This window comes from Prosopis cineraria, unplaced genomic scaffold (genome assembly GCF_029017545.1).
Source record: "Prosopis cineraria cultivar Desert tree isolate PC_DT_omini unplaced genomic scaffold, ASM2901754v1 PC10, whole genome shotgun sequence".
In the NCBI taxonomy this organism is placed as follows: domain Eukaryota; kingdom Viridiplantae; phylum Streptophyta; class Magnoliopsida; order Fabales; family Fabaceae; genus Prosopis; species Prosopis cineraria.
The window spans coordinates 14,057,019-14,068,758 of NW_026555341.1; positions in this window are offsets into that span (position 1 = coordinate 14,057,019).

Here is an 11,740-nt window from a genome sequence, read left to right on the forward strand (position 1 = left end):
ATTAAAAACTCTTACCTTAAAATTCAGATCTTCCGCACTGGCGACTCACGCTCACAGATGCTCTCTCTGATCGCACACGAAAGAGGAAGGAAATGAAGGAAAATGAGAAGAGAACGGTGGTTTTTAAAAATGAATGTGGGTCCCATATTTTTTTTATTTTTTTCCTTTCCTCTCTCTTCTTTCCTTTTCTTCTTTTCTTTTTACATGTAATCATTGCGGCCGCCGAAAGCAAACTCGTTTTCTTCTTCTTCTTCTTTTTTTTATAATACGTTTTCCCTTTTTTTTATTATAATAATAATTTAATAATATTTTTTTTATTTTTTTAATTATTTTTTTAATTAATTTTTTTAATTTTTTTTAATTATATCCTAAGTTAGATTTAATAATCATCTCTTACTAATTTTCTTACCTCTAAATATTATTTTTTTTAAATTTCTATTAACCCAAATTAACTATTAAAATTTAAATTGGGATGTTACATAAGAATTCTTTGAACCTCTTCTTATTGAGTTAATACTGAGAATGAAGGTAAAAAAATTAGAGAGGTTAATACTTTGTGGACCTTATAAGTATAAAAATAAATGGTATTTGATCAAAATCAAAGGGAAAGTATTGGATGGTCCATTTTTTTTTATAGTCGATGTTATCTAATGTTTCTAGAAAAATAGTTCATAACTAAATTTGCACTTTTATAATGTTGACGTGTCATATCACGTGTCATTATAGGCCCTACATAACATCCGTTAGTTGAAGTTAACAGCGAGCTAATGAATGCTCTATTTTTTAAAGTTTGTGATTTATTTTGTACGATTTGATAGTTTAAACTACTAGATGCTCCTCGAAAAATAATATATGGCCAAATTTGCTATTTTACTTAAAAAAAAAAGAGCAAAAGAAAGTATAAAATGAGCCAACCATAACCCATCTCAAGGAAAATCAAGTGCAAGCTTGGCCCATGCAAATCATGTCATACACTACTATAAAAAAAATTAAAATATAATAATATTAATATAATAAAATTATCTTAATATATGAAATATGTTTATATTAAAAGTGATATAAAAAGTATTAACTATTAATTAAAATCATTCACCTATTATTTCTTATGGGGCACAGATTGAAAAATTTTATGAATGAGATGATGAATAAATTTCTTGAAGCATCCATTCCATGCAATTTTACTTTGTTAATTAGGTATATTTTTTTGAAAAACGATCAACTTCCATTAAGAACAAAATGAAAAATAAACTATTACAGCAAAGCCCAAGAAATTAGTGAACCAAGGGCATGTTTAGTTTTGTTTTCAATTTTTTTCGTTTTTAAAAACAGAAATTAAAAAAACTTGTTTGGATGAGTGTTTGTAATCTAGTTGTTTTTAAAATGGTTTTCATTTTTTTAAAACAAAAAAAAATAAAAACATCTTAAAAATGTTTTGATTTTATTTTTCTTACTTTCAAAATATATAACATTTGATTATTAAAAATATAGTTACTTTAATGAATAACTATCACAAGTCACCACCATTAACCACTAGTGATCATCACTATTAACATATTTTTTAAACAATCAAACATATTTTTTTTAATAACTTTAAAAATTGTATTACAATACAATTCTTAAAAGCATGAGAACAAAAACCGAACAGGTCCTAATTTCTCAAGATCACAAACAAAATGAAAAAAAAAACAAAAAAAAAAAACAAACATCAAGCCCACAGACAAATGAAAATTAAAGGAGTAAAAAAAAAAAAAAAACAACTCATGACACTCTTGAAAGAAGGAGGTTGTGGGTTTTATCTCTCATGTGGTTAAGGGGTGGGTGCGTGTTTTACTCCTTCCTTTGATGTAAGGGTCACTCTTCTCTATGAGAGAAGGGATAATTATGTAAGAGTGTGTGTGGGGTGCATTTGCATTTGATCCATTTCAGGAAAAAAAAAAAAAAAAGAATGGAAACACATATCGAACAAAACAGAAAGTTAAACAAATTGGAAAACCACTGCTCTTGAAGTTAAACAAATTAACTAATACATTCACATTACTCTCTTCCTAGTGAGAGCTCCTTTCTCTCTCCCTAGTGAGAGTTGAGCCTTCCTTTGGCTCTTTTCTTCTAATAGTACGATTACTTTGATGTTGTATTATTACTCTATGAGGCGTTAGATTTCTCGAGTGTCAAACAAGGGTGTGCGAGTTTCTTGAGTGAAAACAATGGTGAGCGTGAGTGTGTCCTTTTCTTTTGAGGCGCGTGTGTGTGTTTTCTCTTTTGTGTGAAGTGGAGGAATAGAGGTGGGTCAGCCGGTCAGTGTAGCAGAAGGAAGAAAGGTAAAGAAGTCCCTCTTGATCTAAAAGTCTAATTGATGTAAGACAAACATAGAGGAAATGCGAGAGGGAAGCAGAACAGAAAAGGAGATATAAGGAGAATGGAAACAAGGAAGGAGAGATTGGGGATAAATCTGAAAGGGAGAGGGAAGAAAATAATGACAGAACAATGGGGTCAAGAGGGAGGTAGGCAGAACGAAGAAGGAGAGAGCTTTCATAACTTAACCCATAATTTTCATTCATTCAACAAAAAGTCCCCTTACAAGAGCAAAGCCTAATCTATTTAAACTAAAGTTGTCTACATATTAAGAAACCTTAATCACTCATCTATATAAAGCTAATTTTCAGATTTTCTTTTACAAAATATTAAAATAAAACAAAGAAAACAATATATTAAAATAACCCAAGAAAACCTATTTCTTCCTAGAATAATAATAATCTACTAGCCTAGATTTCTTTTTAAATATATTATTCTTATATTTTATCATTTTTACCTTGTATGGAGGCGAGTGTAGTGGCAGACGGTGGTGGGTCTTCTAGGTCTAAAAAGTTCCTCCATCCGAGCATGTTGGTGGTAGTCTTTTTCTGACCTAATCTTAGGAAGTGTTTTGGTTTGGGCAGTGTGAAATAGAGAGCAGGGGAACTTTTTTGGTGAATTTCTCCGTTCTTTAAGCAGCAGGAACAACCTAAGAGCGTTCAGAGCTGAGCTCTAATACCAAACTGATGTAAGATGGACTCTCACACACCTGCATGGGGAAGAGAGTAGAGAAAAACCAAAAATAAGGAGGGAGAAATGAAGAAGATGAAGAACAGAATAGGGGGAAGCAAGGGGGAAAGGCAAAATGAGAGAAGGGGAGAGAGGGAGAGCTTTAGAAACTTATAATACTCGAGCAATATTCTTTCATCAAGCAAAAAGTCTCATTACAAAAGCAAAGCCAAGACTATTTAAACTAAAGTTGCGAAAATCCTAATCGCTCGTCCATATAAATCTATTTTTCAAATTTCCTTATACAAAATATTAAAATAACACAAAGAAAACATATTAAAATAACACAAGAAAACCTATTTCTTCCTAGAATAATAATAATCTAGCAACCTAGGTTTCTTCAAAATATATTATCCTTATATTTCATCACTAATCTATGCTATTTACTAATGATCTTGAGTTCGGAAAGTCTAATGTATGTGTAGCCTCACTAATTGACAATAGAACTTGGAATTTATTTGCCATTATTAATTTGATTGATGCTGATTTTGCTAATGCCATCACACAAATCCTGCTGTCTTGGGTGGGTTCTATTGATAAAGTTTTCTGGAATGGTGTAAAAAACAACATTTGCATTGGATTGACAAAATCGCTAGCTACCAATAAGGCATTGACAAGGAGGTGACGGGGTTCTCTAAGACCTATCCTATTTGTGCTGTAGAGAAAGGGAAACCATTGAGCATATTTTCTTTCTATTCCCATGGGTATGTTGCATTTGGTATGGATGTGGCTTATCCTTATATTTTGATCCTTATAGTATCTCTAGCTTTGGTTTTTGGTATATGATACTTTTATCTCTCCTACGGCCCTTCCTCCAAGTTTGATATTGCTCTGGTATGCTGGATATTATGGCTTATTTGGGAAGAAAGGAATGATTTTATTTTCAACCACACTCAACCCAATCTGGGGTTTATTATTGAGGAACCCCGTAGGGTTGTATCTGAGTTTTGGGAAGCCAATAAAATATTCACAAATGCAAGTATTGAACCGATCAAGCTAAGATTAACACGTTGCTAGGTGGGTGGCTCCACCCTTAGACACTATTAAAATAAATTGTGATGGCACTTATTGTAAAGTCTCGGCAAATAAGAAAGATTTCCCTCACTAATCTACCTTTAATCCAAAATTCAAGGTAATCATTGCATTAGACCAGTTGGATTACCAATTTTTTAATTTTGTAGAAATGGGATTCCAAGTTTTTCATGGTTCAAAATTACTTAAACATCATTTAATAAATCACAAATCAGAGTAAAATATTGTTTTAAAAGCATAGGATACCTCATAAGAGTGAAAAAGCTCAAAAATCAGTTGAAAAATATTAAGGAATGAAAAATTGGGCAACGCGTTGTGACTATCCCTCTATATGCTATGCACCACGACATGTTGCACATATCTAACCATATTTTACTGTCAAATGACAACAAACATAGGCAACTTCCAACGTGCTCTATTTTTCATCCGATGTCCGAATGAGGTGATATAGGTATTTACATAAAGATCTTTTTATAAAAATGCTAATAGCATAGGTTTTATTTTCATATTATATCACACAAGGAAGATAGACACCCAAATACATTTTGATGACTTTTCAAAAATTTTACATCTAAAAGGTGTCCAAAACCCCGCATGTAATGTCCTTCCTAACATTACCAAAAACAAGACATAAGGCACCATTATAATAATCAGGATTAATTAAATTCCTTATATAAGGTTATCACAATACATGAATTTAGAAAATAGTTTAAGAAATTAGGATCCTAAGAAACTCTTTTTGCAAAAAAAAAATATTTATGCTTAAACTATAATTCAAAACAAGTTACACAAGATAGCGGAAGCAAAAAAGTCAAATACTACCCTTAAAAATGACAATGGAATACTATGGAAATTCCAAAAATTGCACCTTCCGCTGTGGTGTAGGAAACACCCGCTGTAGTGAATGGCACAAAGCAACCATATCCCTTTTTGTGCAATGTGCCTCGACGCACCTGCCTTGTGCCATGGCACACTCTTACTATCATAACAGTTCTGCTGTTATGACAACTACTCCAACCAACTTTTAGAGTATGTTGTTTCGCCATTCGATGTTCGATTTGAGTGGTTCAAACACTACAAGAAAACAAGGGATTTGGGACGGAATTTTGTAACAGAACATAAAGAGTCACAAATGCATCTCATATCCATTCTAAATTTTGTCCCAAATATTTGTCATGGATTTTGGGACACCCAATTTTGTCCCAAAAGTTTGGGATGCAATTTGGGATACAATTTGGTATTCCAAATTATTGCGACGGACTTTGGCATAACAAATGGCGTCCCAAATATTTGTGATAGAAAGTGTGACTAATTTATTTGTCCCAAAAATATTTGTGACGGATTTTTGGGATGGAATATTCCTTCACAATGGATTTTGTCCTAAAGGTGTGACAAAGCCGTCGCAAATATTTGATGATATATATTTATATATTTTAATTATAATTATTTTTATAATAAATATGATAATAGGTCCATTTAATTGATATGAAATTATATAATTTTTTTAATTTTTTATTTAATACAAATGTCAATTTTAGTAATATTTTAAAAAAAATATTTATACTAATTTTGTTGATTAATTTGTATTATTGAATTATATATTATTTGATTAGAATAATATGTTATTGATTATAATTAAAGTTAAAATGATGAAACTTAGTTTGAAAATTATTGACATTAGCTAATAAAAATATGTAGAATGGAATCTTTGATTACACTATTCTATTTATAGTTAAAATACAAGGGTACATTCCAATCTTTGATTATAAGTGATTTACCTTTTTCAACAATCTCATCATGGTAAGAGTAATCTTGTTTAACTTCTCTACTAATCAAATTATTATCTTGCTTAGAATTACTATATACACCTCACATTTCTTAAATCTTTATTTGACCAAATATTCTATTGAATAATTAAAGTTTTATTTTTGATATAGGACGTGGAAGGTCATCCAATAGATTTATAAAATCTTCAATTCAATTTATATTAAAAAATTGGTTTATAATGTAAATAAAACTATAAAATATTAATTTAAATATTTTAAACATTATTTAAATATATGTCATATATATTTAATGTTAAAGTACTGTTAAAGGATGATACCTAGAGTAGTGGGTGCTCAGCTATTTTCCTTGCGTGATTTTTTTTCCCAATCAAACATTAAAAGTTAAAAACTGATGGTTCAAATGCAAACCTATTGGATAAAAAAAAGTTCCCTCAACTAATGTGCTAACATGATATAAGCACCACAGAGTTCCATTTTTTATTTAAATAATTATTGTTTCAATTTACAAAAGTCCAAATATCAGAATATTTTCCTTCCTCGGTTCCCTCGTTCATTTCAAAGAAAAGCCAGAAAATCCCCTTTTCTCCCTTGTTACTTCTCATTTCTACAGTAGGCACTGTAGACCTCCTTCATTTTCTCCATTTTCAGCAGTGAGTCTTTTTTTTATTCCTTTTACAACTCTCTTTTTCTTTCTTTCTTCATTTCAGCAACTTGCCTTAATTTTTTTCCTTTCATTTCTCAGTTATAACAAAGATTCTTTCCACGATTTTATCTGACTTGGGGTTTTAAATACGCACTTTTGAAGTCTTCCAAGCTTTATATTCAAGTGTGAAGTTGTTCTATTTGAGATTTTGCCCAGGTTTGTCTCTTTTCTACTTTAATATTTGTTATTTTGTCTGTGGGAGCTGCTATTGACTGAAAAAAAGTGGGGCTGTTATTTTCTCAAATTTTATCTTTTTTATGCTTATTATAATACATCATTTTTGTATTTTAGTGTACTCTTGTGGGTCATGTTGGTCTACTATGAAAGGATTTGTCTTTCTTTATCTTATGATGCTGCCAAATTTTTGTTGGTCATGTAAATGATCAAGAATAAAATATATCTTCCATTTTCCTATTTATGAAACAACCTTCCTCATTGTTGTAGCTCGTGCATCTTTTTCTCATTAATTAACTATAATGTTCTTCCAATCACCCATTCTTCCCACAAGAAAGAAAAGCTATGTCCTATCTACATTATTATTCAACCTCCCCTGCTTTTTTTGATATTAAAACTTTGATACATGAAAATTTTAAAAGCCTGACCTTGTTCCCAAATTATCATGCATTAATTAAACAAAGAATGTGGCTGTAACACTCCACTATAATCAACTTGTGCCTCTTGCTCTTAATCTCTCCCACCTACAGTAACTATGTGTCAAGTGCAAATATTTTCTTATTTGAAGACTATTGGTTCATATGCTTATACCTTTATAATGTTTTAGACTTGTTCATTTGTAATTATATATCTTGAATTCTTTTGGTTTATTTATAGAGTTGTATATTGAATGAAACTCACTCTAATAAATCTCAAAATAAAATAGGGAGGAGAATGGATGCTCTAAAAAGTCGTAGATGGATGTATGATAGAATAGATTCAAGATATGGATACTTGACAAAAGAATTTATTAAAGGTGTCGAAGTGTTTCTTAATCACGCATGTCAATTGCCTCCTTACATAGATTCAAGAGAAATTAGGTGTCCATGTGCTAGGTGTAAATGCCCAAATCATCTATCTCTTGACAATGTAAAGTCACATCTCTATAAATATGGATTTAAGATAGATTATTATCAGTGGACTAGTCATGGTGAAGAGTCTATTGAGGCAAGTACAAGCCTCAATCTACTAAATATTAACAAAAGTAATTCTTATGATCAACTTGGTGAACATTTCATACGCTATGAGTCTATGGTGATAGATGTAGCAGGGCCAAGCTTTAGGAATAACTACAATGACAATCTGAAAGAGGCACCAAATCATGATGCACAAGCCTTTTATGAGATGTTGCATGCTGCATAACAACCCTTATGGGAAGGTTGTGATGATTGGTCTCAACTTGCAGTAGCTGTACACTTACTAAATATTAAGGCAAACTCCAACATGTCACATCAAAATTATAATGAAATTTCATGGTTTGTGAGGGCTGTGAATCCTAAAGGCATTTGTATGTCAAAAAATTTGTACCAAACAAAGAAGTTAATGTTAAAGTTAGGGCTTGATTATAAGAAGATTGATTGTTGTGAGAATGGGTGTATGCTATATTATAAAGATGATTTAAATGCAATCCTTTGTAAGGTTTGTGGTGAAGCAAGGTACTTTAAAAGAAAAAATAATAAGGGAAGAAAAAAGAAAATTGTAAAAAGGCAATTACAGTTCCTACCACTCATACCTAAACTTCAAAGATTATTTACTTCTAAAAAAACAGCAAAGGAAATGAGGTGGCACTATGAGAATCATCGAGATGTTGGCATCCTGTCTCAACCCTCTGATGGAGAAGCATGGAAGATGTTTGAGAACACTTACCCTGAATTTGCATGTGATCCACGAAATGTGAGACTTTGGTTATGTGCTAATGGATTTAACTCATTTGCCCAATATAAAAGAAGCTACTCTTGTTGGCCAGTTATTGTCACTCCATATAACTTGCCACCTGAGTTGTACATGAAAAAAGAGTACATGTTCCTCACATTGATTATTCCAGGACCAAATAATCCTAAGAACAAAATAGATGTTTATCTCCAACCGTTGATAGATGAATTGAAGTTATTATAGGAAATGGGTGTGCTAACATATGATGCTTCATTAAGACAGAACTTTCAAATGCGTGCTGCATTATTATGAACAATCAATGATTTTCCTGCGTATGCCATGTTGTCTGGTTAGTCAACCGTAGGGAAGTTAGCATATGGAGAACTCAAAAGCATTCACATTAAAGCATGGGAGGAAAGTATCTTGGTTTGATTGTCATCGTCAATTTCTTCCACATGATTATCAATATAGGAGAAATAAAAGATTATTTTACAAGAATAGAGTTGAGAACTCAATGCCTCTACCACGGCTAGATGGGGAAGAAGTTTGGCAAAGAATATGCAATTTGCTAAGAATAATTGAGTGTAGAGAAGTTCGAATTAAGGGGTATGGGGTCACTTACAATTGGAAGAAACAAAGCATATTTTGGGAGTTACCGTATTGGAAAACTAATCTCATTCAACACAATCTTGATATCATACATATTGAAAAAAATGTGTTTGACAATGTCTTTTATACTGTCACAGCCATAAAGGAGAAAACTAAAGATACTTTGAAGGCTCAAATGGACTTGCCAGAGTATTGTCGACGCAAGGAACCTAAAGTACAATATTCAAAGAACCTAAAACTCCCAAATGGGTATGCATCTAATTGGCTCAATATATTAATGTAAAGGAGGCAAAATTACATGGAATGAAAAGTCATGATTGTCATGTATTTATGGAACGTTTGCTTCCTATAGCTTTCTATGCTTTGCCAAAAGTTGTTTGGGAACCTTTAGCTGAGTTGAGTCTATTCTTTAGAGAAATTTGTTCAAACACCTTAATGATTTCTAAACTAGAGGTGTTAGAGAAAAATATTATTGAAACATTGTGCAAGTTAAAAAGGATTCTTCCTCCAAGGTTTTTTGACTCAATGGAACACCTACCAATTTACCTTACTTATGAAGCTAAGGTTGGAGGACCAGTTCAATATCGATGGATGTATCCATTTGAAAGGTAGTAAAAGTTGTCTATATATTTTAATAAACTTTGCTTTATTTCAAAACTAGGTCACCATGCTCATGGTCACTTGATGTAGGTTTCTACACACCTTAAAGCTTAAAGTAAAGAATAAAGCTTGTGTGAAGGCTCTATTTGTGAGGCTTATATAATAAAAGAAATTGCAACATTTTTCTCTCATTACTTTGAGCTAGATGCTCAATCAATAATGATGCAACTTCCAAGAAATGATGATGGTGGAGAATCAGATCTACCTACAATTTCCATGTTAAACTATCCAAGACGACCTTATGGAGAATGCAAATCTCGTTATTTAGAGGATAAAGAAGCAAAAGCTACCACAAGATATATTCTAATGAATTGTGATGAAGTATTAAAAACTTGCATCATTTAAATGTCAACACATAACTCTTTAAGTCACCTAGCTATTAGCGCTAGTCTCATACCCATATATGTTACCAAACAAAAGTTGAACTCACATATACAAAATGGTCTATATTCATTTCAAAACAACCACAAGGGTGTCTAAACCCACAAGCCTAATGCCAATAACCATAGAACCACTTGAATCAACTCAAATTGTCCATAAATAAATTAATTGTATAATTAAACCATAACAATAACATTCCACACAAGGATTGGCCATTGAAACCCTAAATTCAACATAAATTCAAGGGGTAACCAAAATTCATAATAATCATCCTCATGGCCATTCCAACACATAATCAACACAAAATTATCACTTACACTAGTATCTAGGTCTCTTATAACAATTACATCACAGTTTCAACAATTCAAGCTGAGATATTAATATAAAAAATACTCATGCAAGTGACCTCAAAATAAAACATGATCCTAAGTTAGCATATCAATACAAATTCATTACAAGCCAAAAGATAAAATAAGAGGAATATACAAACTCAAGTCTCTTGATTCTTTGTAGCACCTTCCTTCCCTTTACCCTTATTAGAACCTTTACTTATAAAATGTAACTTCAGGGTAAGTCGAGTACTTAGTAACTAAATAATCTAAACAAACTACTTATGTGTGAGACTAGTTAGTGAGTATGTGAAGTGGCTTTTAAAACATATATATATATATATATATATATCAGGTTACATACACATACACATGGTTATACAATAGATATATGCATGATCAACACACCACCTTATATCCTCCTTATTTCTTCCAATCAAATTTGTGGGTTGACAATTTGATAAAACCAAATTCATGTGACTGGATTAGCTCAAGATCATTAATCATGGGAGGATTAGCTCAAGCTTACTAATCATAAGAGGCAACCCCAATCAAGGATGCCTTCACCCATTATGAACTACAGATTCCCACTTTTCACAAATAATTGGGGTGTCATATGCCCAATTTATTTCAAATAATACTGGGACTTTTAAATAAATATAGAACTATGCATCGGGGCCTCTACGGTGTCAGCGTATCATATGAATTTTTAAACAATGTTCCCAAACAATACTAGGGTAACTCCCACCCTCTTACTATCATACCATATATTTCTATACTATAATCTCATTTTAGCTCTAGATTGTATAAAAAAAATTATCCAAATTTACTTCCTTCTTTTAATCTCTAACTAGTAAATCATATATGTTACATAGTTTATATTTATAATTATGTTATTACAAAGTCTTTAGATTATCCTACCTAAGACATACATCAATACATACTTTAACAAAATTACAGCATACATCAGTATTACAAGCACAACAAAATGACCAGGGCATTGTATAGTCTTCTTAACATTTCACCTAAAGTTTGTTTAATTTATGACTTCCTTATCTTTGCTCTTGCCTGTACCAGTACCTGTGGACGTTAGTTATGGAAGGGGTGAGATTTCAGAGTGAAATCGCAGTAGTAATGGGAACCCATTCTTAATCATACATGAAAATTGCTTAAGTAGTAATCACAAGCCAGCAACATATCTAAATCATACAAATTTGAATTGAAATGGGTAGCATGTGTAATGCAATATAATTGGCTAACAACTTATGTGAGGAGGAACGCCATGTCCTTTC